The following is an 11,066-nucleotide window of genomic DNA, read 5'->3' as shown; positions in this document are numbered from 1 at the left end:
CAAATTTGACCCGAGGAAACAGGAGGGTTAAAATATAGATAAATATAAATAAATTAAAGGCAGTCATTTCCATTCCATGAGAATTAAAACCTTACATAAGGATGACATAACAATAAAAGTTAAGAAGAAAGGTAGTTAAATACAAAGTAAGAAAAAAATATTGAATTGAAAGGTAGGGTTAGGTAGGGAAAGGTTTCCTTGAAATGATATTGTTGTACATCAGCTGTATAAATACTTTTCTTCTTGCTAATAGTTTTGACAGTCTCAAAATAATTCAGAAATTCAATTCTGAAGTGATTAAAAGCTGGCAGAGATTTTGAAAATTCAGCTCTTTTGGATGTGAAATTTTCCTTGTTATAGGAAAATTTTCCACATCTGTTAAAGCTCGTTTGTCATCTGAACGGTGATTCCACTGGCACTTCCTCGAGGTGTCTCTGTGTGGACCGTGGAGTGTGACGTGGTCGTGTCCTGGGTCCGACGTGGAGATGGACTCCGGAGGAAGGGAGACTTGTGACCTTTGGTTGCTGATCTCACAGCCAACCTGTTAAATATTTATCTTGGAATGGCAGCGCTGAGACTTGGTGGACTCGCAGGAATCCTGCGGGCGTCTGCTGACTAATATCACAGGAGAGGGAAGCATGGGAGTGGGGCTTAACGGAAGTTTACACTTACTCTGTAGTTACAGAAACACTGCTCATCTGCTGATGACACTGTATACTTAAAAAGGAAAAGCAGTAGCGCTACTTCTTTGACTTTACTGCAAGGCTTTCCCCTTACTGGGTGGGTTGGGTGGGTCTATTCTTTAACTGTCTATTCATGTGTTTTATTGGTTTTTAAGGCTTATGATTTTTAACTGTTTGTACTTGTGTTTTATCTGTTTAACTGATTTTGTGTAAAACACTTTGAATTGCCCTGTTGCTGAAATGTGCTCTACAAATAAAGCTGCCTTGCCTTGCCTTGCCTTGGGTGCTGGAACAGAACATGGAAATACTTGCATTGAGACTTCTCTGAGGCCCACAAGTGTGTGTGTGTTTGTGTGTGGGCCTTTGTAAAAATGTGTGTACTTAAATATATATAATATAAATAATTTCCTGAGTGTTACAGAGGATGCTGCAAAGTGACAGATGAGCAATATTAGAGCCACCTGGATCTGGGAAAACACTCAGGCTGTCTTTTGTGCCTGATCTAAATCATCCAAAGACCTAGGACAGTGCATAGACCATGCTATTATAACGTGTGTCACTTAGAACTATTTACTGAGATGGCTATGGAAATCGCCTCCTCTTCCCCTTGCACGTAAAACACTGGAGGGCGGTGCCACTGCGCCTGTGCCTGTATGGGAATTTCTATTATTTCCAGCTGTGGATGGAAACTATTACTGAATGCCTTCTCCCTGATGAGCTTTAAAGTGCATGCAAACACACACACACACACACACACACATACATGCGCACGCCTACAGACGCTCAGTCAAACATTCAGACCCACGCTGAATCATTCACCAAAGATAAAAGACACCGTGTTGGCCTGAGAAAGAGGGAGGGAGAGTTAGAGAAGAGCAACAGCGGTTCCCTCCTTCTCTTTCATTCACTTCCTCTCTCCCTCTCTGCACTAAGGAGACCTCGCTGCTCAGCCTGCACACGCCTGTGAGTATAGTTTTTCCAGCTTCTGTCATTGTCATCTGACTGACTCTGTACTTTTAATGTGTCTGTGTTGATTGGCTTTTTTAATTTGAAAGGAAGCTGTCTCAGATTTGAACATTGTGTGGTTTTCCCTTCCATCACTCGGTTTATCACCACTGAGACAAACAAGATAGGGCTGTTTATTATCTTTGCTCTGTCATTGTTGTGTTGGTTTCTATTTGCAGTTTTTCTCAGAACGTTGTTAAGCAACAGTTGAGCATTTACATGGACAAACGGCGGGCGCGAGGAGGACTACGCTAGATCATGCCAATCTTTGACTCTCTGTGGTTCAGAAGATGATGATCACTCAGACCTCTGTCCAAAATCTGCCTCCTGTTGTGGCTTTGGTTTTTTGGAATATTTCCCTGTTAGAAGTGTAACAAATCTCAAAATAAGACCAGCAGACCCAATAAGGATGTACGACCACGCCAGAGATTGTTTGTCCTCATCAGTTAACGCTGTGACCCAGAGTCCCGGGACACACACGGCTCAGAAAAATGTTGTTTACCGCTAAAATAAACCGTGTTTCTCGTGTGTTTGTTCCCAGAGACATTCCAACAAGTCGACAACCTGTGGTATGCTTGACTCTGTACGATGTCCAGATGACCTTATCTGGTTATGGCGATGCTTTTTTACCTGTCGACTCATCTTTATTGGATAACTGTTATCTCCTGACTTTTACAGACTTGATGTCTCGTTTCCTCAGAGTAGCGGCAAAGAAATCACCCGGGCTATAGTCATCAAGTGATGTAGTTTTTTGATTTTATAACAAATTGATGTCATGTTTTATTCACTTGCTTGAATATTTGGCTGTTGGGATTGTTAATGAGCTTCTGTAGTAACACACTGGCACATACCGCTAAGTGGTTGGCCTTGATTGCATAAGGGTCTGCTGGGATTCATCATGCCTCTCTCCTTCTGTTCAGACAATGTTTCTCTGTGATAAAGAAGAAGAAATCAAAAGGGAGCTGGCGTTGATGGAGCCTTGTGTTTGTTTAGCGCAGAGACTGTCACAAAGTGAACAAGGATCCAGTATGGGAAGAGAGAAAGAGAGAGAGGTGTCAGCTCGCGGGCCAAAGCTACAATCACCTCTTGCGTGATTACCTCATTTAGCCGCAGAGTGACAGCGTGTCAGATGTGGTCACAGCAGGGTGAAAGTCTGCTCCGGGCGGGTTACTGATTACGAGAGGAGCCCTCACTGCCCAGCTCGCCCCTTTAGGTTCAGCGGCTCAACTGTTTGGCAACAACAACCCTGTCAGGAGGAGTGCAGGCTCTGTAAGTGGATACGTGCCCTGAGTCTCGCTCTACCAAGCCAGACCACTGAATTATTAAAAAAAAAAAAGAGCTGAGTCTTTCAATTTCAAGTTGGAACTGAACCACACACACAGAGATATTCAGTCTCCTGTCCATTTATTACTAGAAGCCAAAGTGCACATGGGAATGAAAGCTGATTACATTTGTGAGCAGGTGACGTGCTCGCTCACCTTGTCACTCAGTGTACACGCTGCTAACTCGACGCCAAAACAAGCCTGTCAGCATGTTACAATTCAGGTTTGTCTTCATTGGCAAGAACTGCAGGCAAACTGGAACTGCTGGTTTTCTTTGGGAAAGTATGCAAACGCAACAGTTTTGAGAATTGAGCTTCATTCCTCTTTGACTGTTTTTGGATGTGTGGTTTGAACAACCACCCCGCTGCAATTTGAATGCTGATCGACTTATCTGTGCTCATACATTTGAATAATTTGAACATCTTTCATGCAAACTTGACATCCAACGGTATTGCTGGTGTGTGCGTATGTATGTGTGCATGTGATAATGGGGGAACAGTCTGCTGGACTAGACAATGAAGAGTAACACTTCCAGAGCTACTGGAAGAGAAAGAGCCCCTATTCTTCCTCCACGCCAGAGATCTGGCCTTTGCACTCACACACACATAAAACACACGCTCACACAAAAGCATAGGGAGGCATGGGAGAGGTACAGTTTGGAGGGGGTGTCATCATGGAGTCAGTGTCTGGGAGGTGGAGGTGTTGAACTCTTTGCATTCCCCCTTTGGTTAACCCTACGCTGTGATATATCACCTCATCACAACAACAGGGCTGCCTCAGTGACGGAGGTGCAACCCCGAACTGTTCAGCCGAGTAGAGAGAGAGCAGAGGGTGCCTTTGGAACAGGGGGCAGACATGGGTTGCTATGGCGATGCCTGTCAACCGGGAAGTCCTCCGCGGAGGCAGGTCGAGTGAGGGCTGGGAGAGCGAGGGAGCGAGATTGTGTGTCCTGGCTAGTCTCATGAGTGAGCGAGAGAGTGAAAGAGCAGGGAGTTTCTGCAGCGTGGTTTACTGCACGACTCAGGCAGACAGACAGAGGTGTGAGTTACCACTTTTTAACGTGAGTACACTCTTTCCCATGGGAGCTTAGATTTTAAATCACAGGGGAGTGATCTTAAACATTGAGACTGTAGAAAAGTTATGTCTGGTCGGTTGCTTTTTTCTTCTTCTTTTGTTTAAGGTTGAGTAACCTGTCTGACTGCTCAGGGCAGGATTAGTGCTGCAGACCTGCCCAACTCTACTTTGTCTCGATGCTTTTTTGCAGCGCACCTGAAAACAACTTGACCCATGTGATGTGTGTAGTTTTTATGTTGAGAGAGAGAGAGAGAGAGAGAGAGAGAAGTTGGTATTAGGGCTGCACGATATGAGGAAAATATGTTGTTGAATATTGCGATAATGATACAGAAAAAGATAATAAAATGTATTCTGTTCTGCCTTTCAGCTGGTTTCAGTATTCTGCTGAAATACAAATTCTTGTTTAAAAAAAACAATAATTTCCAATATTCTTTTGTTGAACAAATTGAACATTGAATTGAAAATTAAAAGAACCAGCAAAGAAAAAAGGATGACATTTCCATTTTGAAGTGCAGTTTTCTACTGAAACTCTTTCAACTAACTCAAAATATCGCGGAGTGTCTTTTGCCATTTGCCGCAGCCTATTGCAATGTGATATACAACAAGTTGGTATGGCGATATGGATTAAAAAAAAGAAAAAAAAGGAAATATTGTGCACTCCTAGCGGGTATACCGTATGTGTGCATCAATAATTGTCAGCAGAGCTCGAGAGAAATCATTTGCTTTCCCAGCCTGCTGCAGATTTCAGGCCTAATGACCTGAAATCAGGGCCATCCAGTCATCAGCGACGGCTCCCCGTACTGTCAGGGTGATTTCCACAGCCGGCTCTGATTTCCTTTGTGATATTACCGAGGGTCCAGCTGCCCGGCCTCATATCCACAGGCTGCATTCAGCTTTGGAGATGCAAATTGACAGGCAGGAGGATTTGGGAGATTTCTCTGTAGTTAACCGGGATTTTCTCATGCTTTGTCTGAGACATTGTATTAACTTTCACTTTTACAAATCCACCCAAACAATGTATTATCTTGAACGATATGAAGTGTAGGGCTGCAGCTAACGATTATTTTCATTGTCAATTAATCTGTGGTGGGATGTTTTTGTCTATAACATGACAGAAAATGGTAAAAAACTGTTTCCTAAAGCCCAAGATGACATCCTCAAATGTCTCATAGATAGATAGATAGATAGATAGATAGATATTGAGTTTACTGTCAAAGAGGAGAGAATAGGGTGCCTGGGTGGCCTAGTGGTAGAGCGTGCGCCCATAGATAGAGGCTCAGTCCTCGACTCAGAGGCACTTTCCTGCATGTCATTCCCCTTCTCTCTCTCCTTTCAGGTCTTAGCTGTCTGGCCAATAAAGATCTAAATGCCAAAAAACATGAAATATTCAAATTTAAGAACCTGAAATCAGAAAATCTCTCCTTGTTTTTTTCATAAAAAATGACTCAAACCAATTCATCGATCAGCAAAATAGTTGACGATTAATGTCATAGTTGACAAATAATCAACTAATGGATTCATTTTTGCAGCTCTAATGAAGTGTTTTTTCCGTAACACCCCTTTAACTCGGAGAGACAGGGTTTTTATTTATTGCCCCTACTTCGCCTCTCCATTGACAAGAAGCACGCAGACTGACTCTGACTGGAGGAGCACCATACAAGGAGGTGAAATACTTCCCTACTGATAAATGTGTGTATCCCCCAATAACTGCATATCATAAACTTGCGGCTCCAGGACCTTGTATGGGCCGCACATCTTCTACGTTACAGAAGGGAAGCGTAGTTGCATCGTGATCAATCTCACACGCAGGACCTCTGACATCTCTCACATATCTGCACAGTGACTCATTTAATGTGTTTAAAAAGAAATGCCCAGTTCCATTTAGTCAACAAATGTGTTCTTGATTCCCCTCCTCCTTCTTGTAAATGTGATATATATTAGCAGCGGTGGAAGAAGTATTCAGGTCCTTTACATAAGTAAAAGTACTAATACCACACTGTCAAAAAGTAAAAATCCTGCATTGAAAATGTTACTTAAGTAAAAGTATTTAAGTATCATTGGAAAAGTGTTCCTGCCCTGGAACGCGTTCTCCGTCTCAGTGTATTGTTTGTAATTGGCTATGTTTCTTAACTATATAAGAAGTAATGTTATAAATTTGAAAAAAAAGTACTCACTGCAGAAAAACCCTCACATTTTCGGAACTGGAAACGATCCAAACAGTTCTGTTAATCAACTAAGTGTTTAATCGGTTGTAGGCCTGTACTATAAATTGTTGGGTAGTTTAATTTATAATAAAACATTGTATTCCTTAAACTACTGTACATGTGTTTTGTGTGCAAAAAAGAATAACTTGTAAAGCAACTAAAGCTGTCAGAAAAAAAGTACAATATTTGTCTCTGAAATGTAGAGGAGTAAAAGTAGAAAGTGGCACAAAGAGAAAAGACTCAAGTAAAGTACTTCAAATTTGTACTTAAGTACAGTACTTGAGTAAATGTACTTTAACACCACTGCTCACCACTTTTTAAGCAGGATTTATTTGTGTTTTTTTACGACCCAGTTACGCAACTTGTTGGGCTGCAGTGACATTGTGATACGTGCAAACGGGTGATAAGACTTTACCCTTCTGTCTGTTGTGTTTAAATCCAGGAAGTAACCACTTCATTAATCTTAATCTGTTTATACGTTTGGGAGATTACACCATAAGCGTGTTTAAAGTCAACATGATTCTAAACAAAATGACCACCTTAAGCAAATATTAAGCTGATGTTTTGGCCCTCCATGCATGTGAGTAGGACTTGGATCCGTTCAAGTGCAGTGGTTCCCACCTCAGGGAGTCAATGATTAACTCGACATTTCTCCTCACCACCCTGCACAGAGAAGCCGAGAACAACTGTTGTGAATAGTGAATGGAGATCGGTTCACCCGTGACAGTTTTATTAGTTTTATTTAAGTCTCAGGACTTTTAGTCATTGTCCCTGCTCATTACAGACTCATTCTCCGCCGTCACTGAGGATTTATGGACAACATGATTCTCCCTCTGACCCCAAATCACTACTGTCCTGATGATGTGCCAAAAGGGCGCAGAAGTTCACAGGTCAACACTGTGACAGTCATTCATTAGGCGGATGTGTGGTCACTTTGACAGCCTTGTTCTTACTGAGAACCATGCAATAAGCTCTGTATGTGGAGGAGGCGGTCATTGTAGGTCAGGGCCTTGCTAGCTCTATCTCCACAGATACATCCTAGGATTGAAGCAAGAAACCAATCTTTAAACCAATAACGATCGTCTAAAGGCCCTGATATAATAGCTTTTTAGTAGCGTTGCAAACTGCATTGTTCACATACTTGCCTGCGTACTTTGCGTGTACCTGGAGGATTAAGCGTATATCCACTAGGGGGCAGATCTGGGTCATTTCGTCCCTGGCGGACACGGAAGATATTCATCGGCTGGAGTGTGGAACGACTGCTGATCAGCCTGTCAGATACGTTCATGCGCTAAATTGCATCTTGCGTAGGCGTAGCGTTCATTTCTGAAGACGTGCACAACCTAGGTTCCAAAGGAATGCAGGATATGCCCTGCAGCCATCTTACATACACAAAAGCGTTGTTAAAAGCAAGTATATCTGGGCCTTTAGGCGGCGCAGCGACGGTGGCTCTGTTAAATAGTCTCGGGAAGGAACTTGTTCTGGTGGAACATTATTGGAGTCTCCTGCTGGTCAATAACAACGACAAAGGCACCAGACCAAACGTCCAGATTTTACGAGATGGGAGTGAAAATGTGTTGCTCCAGACTAGGGTCTCCTCAGGAAGACCCGGTCACGTCCTTGTATGGAAGAAGACTTTTTGATGACTAGTGTTGAGCATGAGGAATACTGACCTCATAGCAAGGATCACAAGTCATCAGTTGCTGTGGTGCTGAATGAGAACTGTAGCGTGAATGTTTAGTTCACACTTTTTTTTTTTTTTTTTTTTTTTTTTTTCTGCAGTAGTGCTACCATTGCATTACTCTTGTGTTACTATTCCCGGCTGTGGAAACCTCCCAATTTGATTCACAGGAATCACACGGGTGTGGTCAAGTTCACTGACCTTCACTGACTACTGAGTAGCTCTGCTCTGGCTCAGCAACTCCAGATAATAGTCTGGTTCCTCATCCGCTCCATATGGGGAACAAAAAAGGAGAAGAAAGGAAAAAAAAAAACTTACGCCTCACAAATTTCCCTTAGTTTTTTTAAGCATATCACAAAACAACAGTGGGGTATGTAACAAAGTACATTTACTCAACCACTGTAAGTACAAATGTTGAGGTACTTGTACTTTACTTGAGTCTTCTCTTTCCATGCCACTTTCTACTTCTACTCCACTACATTTCAAAGAGAAATATTGTACTTTTTACTCCACTACATTCGTCTGACAGCTTTAGTTACTAGTTACTCAAGTTTTTTGCACACAAACCCCTTTGTGTAGTTTATAAAATATAAAGTTTTTTCTAAATTCAACAACCCACGGTATCCAGTCCAGCTGAAATGATGACAAATAAACACTAAGTTGATCATCTGGCCCTGTGCTTCGAGATACCGGATGAGTGCCGGATGAGAGATTTACATACTAAAATCCCCTGGTTATCATTTAGGATGTCCTCAGTTACCCTTGGATTGACTAAATTTAAAGCATGGGTAGAACGCAACATTAGAAACATCGCAGTAAGCTGGAAATATAAAACGCAGGACGTCATCTCAGCTTCAGGTGAGAAGCACATGGGCCTTTTATGGCTCGGTTTTCCCCTTCCATCCCCAAAAACCGACCGTGTGGCGATAATGGACCTCTCGCCTAGCAGGGGGTTTAACTAATACGTGGGCTATAAAGTTAATACACCTCAGAATGATAGCATCTACACACTCTCACACACACCACAATGTGGAAGCTTAAAGTTGCCTCCGCTGTTGCCTGTCTCAGTAATTATGTAAGAATGCACTGGGCGTCCAGAGCAAACCCAGGGAGAGCCAGACTTCTGGACAGGGATTTTCTTGCTCAATATCAACACAGATTTTTCCCTTATTAGGTAGGATTGTGTTTGGTGCTCTCGAAGGAGGAATGCATGCACCGTTGGAGGATTTCTTGGTTGGATTTGGCTCCCCAGAGAAATGAGACACGTAGATACTGTTACAGCATGAGCTTAGGCGTCAGGATACAACAGCGATAAAGCCGGGCTTCTCAGTTTTTTTGTCCAGGGAGGTCCAATAGGGGTGTACAACTCAGAAAAGGTCACGGTTCAATTCATCGATTTTTGGATTTCCTCATATCCAATGCAGGGGGAGTCTCCAAATTTTGTTTAAAAAAAAAAGAAATCAAAGTCTTGTCATGAGTCTAACATATTATATATAGGTAAGGTAGTCACTAAGGTAGCCGTCCACAGATGCAGTTCACCCTAAGGATTTACTGTGCCACATGTATGTTTTAATGCATGTGTATTTATAAAATCATGCCAACAATAATTAGGTTATTTTAACAGCTTGGTATTACATGCAAAAAAAACTTAACGTTTTTATTCTGCCCTACATGTTATTGTAGGCCCAGTTCAATATGCAACTTCATTTTATACAATATATGTTGCAGGAGGTCCCTGCTCCGTCTGTCTTTAAGTTAAGGGGTTTTTGGTTTAAAAAACGCTGAAGACCCCCTAATCTAGGGCAAACAAAACTGGTCCATAACTCTAATAAAATCAAGGCATTTTAAATTTTATTAGTTTTTATTAACATAAGAACAAGAGTACAGTTCCTCAGGGAACAGCAGAAACAGTCTTCCGGTTCCCATATGTTTTTGCCGTTATGTGATGCAGTTCGTTGGGAGATGATGACTCAGAGTGACATCGTTGCCTGGAAACTGAAGCATTGATTGTATCAGTGCATGTGCTGTGTGCTGTCTCCTAACGTTATGCACGGAGACACACAGTGTGTATAGTTTTCTCGGAAGTGACCGCAATGATTATAGACTCTAATGCTTAGCTGCAAATGCCACATGGAAAACTCATTAGTGCAAATTGTGTTGGGCAGCCACAGGCCTGTAGTAGCCTGGTCCACACTCGCTCATTACTTCTTTTGCCAAGCTACAAAGCCAGCGTTTGGACCAGGACAGAAAAAAGGTAATCTTTATATTAACCCGAATGTTAACTTGCAATCTTGTTCTTTCCCCAAGGTAAGACAAGATGAGTTTTCCCCACCAGAACTTAGAATAACTTAACAACCTTGTTTCTGCAGAGGCCAGGGATGCAGGGCTGTTTGTTGACTATCCCGCACTAAAGGAGTGCAAGGGCTCATGGGACTGTGTTCTGGACTATTCCTGTCCTTGTTAAAGTGTGTTTAAGTGATGTTCTGTTAATGTTTTCAAGGTGTGCGCTTATGTTACCTGGGTTTTAATGTTGTGGGGTTAATTTAGTGTTCTTATTTATCTACATGTGTCAGTGTTACCATGACTCCTGGGTACATTGATGGCCTCTAGGCAGTGTGTAGATAATAGTAATTAGAGATCATCAGACGATTTAAAAGATTATTTAAAATGCCTTTAATACATCTGGCAAATTCTCAATAGAAGGCATTTACATTTTTCTTAAGGGCGAGTGCCTTGGGTTCTTCCTTAACGTCTTTTGGATTTGTTTATGCACCCCCCGACCAAAGACCACCGTCTAACACTAGTTCCAAGTAGCTCTCCAATCTCTTCCGTTCTTCTTTGTTAATTGAACAGCTTTGAAAATGGTAACTCTGAGTGAATCCTTCCACACAGCTTGCTACAATGTTATGGGCCATTTAGCCACTGTAGATGAGAGGTGCCAGCCCCATACAGTAGCGGAAATGGCCTCCCCCGCATTCTCTTCCCCATGCCTTTCATGTTGAAACAGCCCAGCCTAAACTATTTTTCTTAGGTGCAATTGATTAGGAGCTGGTCTCCGCTTTCAGTAGCTGACCTTCTCCATCATCCATCCCCCCCC

At 42.3% G+C, this 11,066-nt stretch overlaps 1 protein-coding gene and 1 long non-coding RNA gene across 8 annotated transcripts in view; one reads left to right on the top strand and one right to left on the bottom strand.

Annotated features, from left to right (window-relative positions):
- The first annotated feature begins 1,414 nt into the window (after positions 1–1,414).
- sorbs3 (sorbin and SH3 domain containing 3) overlaps positions 1,415–11,066 on the top strand; it is a 31,362-nt gene continuing 21,710 nt past the window's right edge. For 3 of the 7 annotated variants that reach the window (XM_032517001.1, XM_032516998.1, XM_032516999.1), the window contains exon 1: positions 3,859–4,070. The gene's annotated coding sequence lies outside the window, so the exon portion shown is untranslated. Of the gene's footprint in view, positions 1,647–3,858; positions 4,071–11,066 lie in introns of those variants that run through there. The other 4 variants (XM_032517000.1, XM_032517002.1, XM_032516996.1 and 1 more) reach the window with 2 other exon arrangements.
- LOC116690247 (uncharacterized) overlaps positions 5,271–11,066 on the bottom strand; it is a 17,877-nt gene continuing 12,081 nt past the window's right edge. The window contains exon 3 of the long non-coding RNA XR_004332209.1: positions 5,271–5,371. This is a non-coding gene — a long non-coding RNA (uncharacterized LOC116690247). The remainder of the gene's footprint in view (positions 5,372–11,066) is intronic.

The sequence above is a fragment of the Etheostoma spectabile genome, chromosome 5 (assembly GCF_008692095.1).
Source record: "Etheostoma spectabile isolate EspeVRDwgs_2016 chromosome 5, UIUC_Espe_1.0, whole genome shotgun sequence".
Lineage (NCBI taxonomy): Eukaryota > Metazoa > Chordata > Actinopteri > Perciformes > Percidae > Etheostoma > Etheostoma spectabile.
The sequence above is the reverse complement of the archived record's forward strand: the minus strand, read 5'-3'. Positions and strand labels throughout refer to the sequence as shown.